Consider the following 3,051-nt stretch of genomic DNA (forward strand, 5'->3'; position numbering starts at 1 on the left):
AAAACTACATAGCTTTCTCTTGTGCTATAACAAGGACCCTCGATTAGCCTCCTCTTGGGCTTTGTACAAGGACCCACAGGCTTCTTAAAAGCATTTCCAGCTTCCTCTTGAGCTTGTATACAAGGACCCATCAGGTTTCTTATAAACATAGGAACAGGTCTTTAGTCACCTTTTAACATACCCTGGTGAGTTTCTTCCAATTTAAACCAGACTTCAAACAAGCTAAGTTTGTCTCAATTTCACATTGAGTACACCTTTTGGAATGAGAGACATGGACAGTCTCTGTCACCCTTATCTTCATCAATCTTCCTTAGTAGAGTCTAGGATCTATGTGTGCTTATCCTCAAAGTGTCAGCCTTCATCTTGGGCTTTAAACAAGAAGTCTCCAATAGATAATCTTTCTGCCATCATTTTAATCAAATTCCCTGGAAAGGGTTAGCCTCCAAAATCATTCCTTCATTTTAACAAATTCCCTGGAAAGAGTTAGCCTCCAAAGTCAGTTAATAAAAATCTGTTTAAAATGTCAAAACCCCTGGAAAGGGTTAGCCTCCAACATCAGTCTTTCAAAACCAAAGATTCATTCTCTTAGGAGATAATTTCCCCAAAAGAGTCAAAACCCCTGGAAAGGGTCAGCCTCCAAAAACATGATAAAGTCAGTCTTTTAACAGACAAATTCACCAGCTGAGTCAAAATCCCTGGAAAGGGTTAGCTTCCAAAGAAAAACAGTCTTTTAATAAATAAAATCTCCTCAATAGATTCAAAACCAACAAAAACAGTTAGCCTCAACCTTGGGCTTCATACAAGGCACCAAACAATAAAACTCCCCTGTCAAGAGTCAGCCTCAACCTTGGGCATTGTACAAGGCAGATAATAGAGTCTCCCCAGTGAGTTCTTCATCATTCAGTAGCCACAACCTTGGGCTTTGTACAAGGCAGATTAAACCATATGTTGTCAAAGATTCCTAACACCTAGGATCTTTTCCCCATAGAGTCATCCACACTCAATTTATCAAAGAGTCCGCCACAACCTTGGGCTATGTACAAGGCAGAAAATAATGTTTTTTCCTAGCTAGAGTCAGCCTCAATTCTGGGCTTTGTACAGAACACCAAATAAAAATCCATCAAAATAAACACTCTCCAAATAGAGTCAGCCTCAATTCTGGGCTTTGTACAGTACACAAAAATACCCTGTAATTAATCCCCAGTGGAGTCATCTCCCAGAGTCAATAATAATTAATAAATCAATCAAAAAGCCTCAAGCTTGGGCCTCATACAAGCCAGCTAAAGTCAAATCTTTTATACAGTAGATAGACATAGCTTATCTCTATAGAGAGATATTTTTACTACTCTACCACATTCAAACAAACAAACATTACACATTTCAATTTCAATCAAAGTCTCCCATTTAGGACTATGAAAGACATGCTCTGGCACATCCCCAGACTTGTACACTTTCCCTAATTTGGACGAGCATCTTTCTTTCATTCAAGAGATACTAGCATACTTACAAACACACAAGTAAGGTCACTCTCTTAATGAAATGAATCCAGTTATTCTGTCACTCTTTCAAAAAATGTTTGTGGTAGAATAGTACAAATACCTCTCTGGAAAGATGATTCCATGTCTCTTTATTGTAAACAGAGATTTAATTCAAAGCTTCAACCTTGAGCTTCAAGCAAGGCACCCAAAAACAATTAATAATCAATTAGTTCCCCGAACTACATTAAGCTCTGACTTCCACTAGGGATATGTAGGCATGAGGTTCACAAGGAATCTCAGCGAGCTAATAAAATACCAAAAATAGTCAGTCAGTCAGTCTGTCTTTCTTTTATTCAATTCAATTCCTTCTCCTAACACAAAGGAGAAACTTTCCCAATAATCATTAGCAGCACAAACACATTTAGACACAAAGAAGGTTCCTGTAGAGTACTACAGATATGTAGGGTGTTTAAACACTTCCCTATGTATAACCGACCTCCCGGACTCCAGAATTTCTAGCCTAGGTGTAAATCCCCACACTTAGCAAACTCCTAGGGTTTAGTTGAGATCTTTTTTCCCCTTTCCTACTCATAGGACAAATAAGAAAGTTCGTGTGATATCGTAGGAAGAACTGAAATAAAATTCATCCCACCACGGGCGCATTCTCCTTCCAAATTTCGCGTGAAGGGTCTAGCGTGCCGTCCTCCCAAGTGAAACGGGGAGGTCAAAAAAACGACACCACAGGAAGACTGAACTAGCCGTTGGCGGGGACGGGAGAGTTAGCGTGCCCAGATGATCCTTTGTTATGAGGAGACAGTTCTTCAGACGTGCTCGGTGGATGGGAAAAGAGGAAATGTGACCTCTGTTTGCTCGAGTTAATGGGCCAATGCTTATTGGGTCGTTTTTATGTTTATGAGTGAATTGTGTCAATTTTGATAAATGGGTTGGTCCAGAACATATTCTTTAGTATTCATAATAAAACAAGTACATCCAAAAGGATGGAAATAAGAAATGTTGGGTTTTATTCCATTACACAATTCATAAGGAGTCTTTTCTAAAATAGGTGTTATGGAGATTCTATTCTAAATATAACATGTTGTATTCCCAACTTTTACCCAGAAGTGCTTAGCCACATTAGTTTTATTGATCATGCATCTGGCCATTTCTTGCAAATTCCTATTCTTCCTTTCTACAACTCTATTTTTCTGTGGAGTTCTAGGACAATAGAAATCATGGGATATGTCATTAGAATCAAATATCTCCTCAAACTGTTTGTTTTCAAACTCGCCACCATAATCACTTCTGACTCTAACAATCTTAGAATCAAACTCATTTTACACTTTAGAATAGAAACTAGTAAATGCAAAATGTGACTCATCCTTGTGCCTTAGAAATATTATCCATTTCCAACGACTATTGTCATCAACTATGACAAGTACATACCTCTTACCATTGACTGATGCAGTTTTAACTGGCCCAAACAAGTCAATGTGTAGAAGCTCCAAAGGTCTGGAGGTAGAAACAACATTTTTTAGATTTGAAAGATGTTTTAAAAAACTTGCCTTTTTGTAAT

Source organism: Vicia villosa, unplaced genomic scaffold (genome assembly GCF_029867415.1).
Source record: "Vicia villosa cultivar HV-30 ecotype Madison, WI unplaced genomic scaffold, Vvil1.0 ctg.001554F_1_1, whole genome shotgun sequence".
NCBI lineage: Eukaryota > Viridiplantae > Streptophyta > Magnoliopsida > Fabales > Fabaceae > Vicia > Vicia villosa.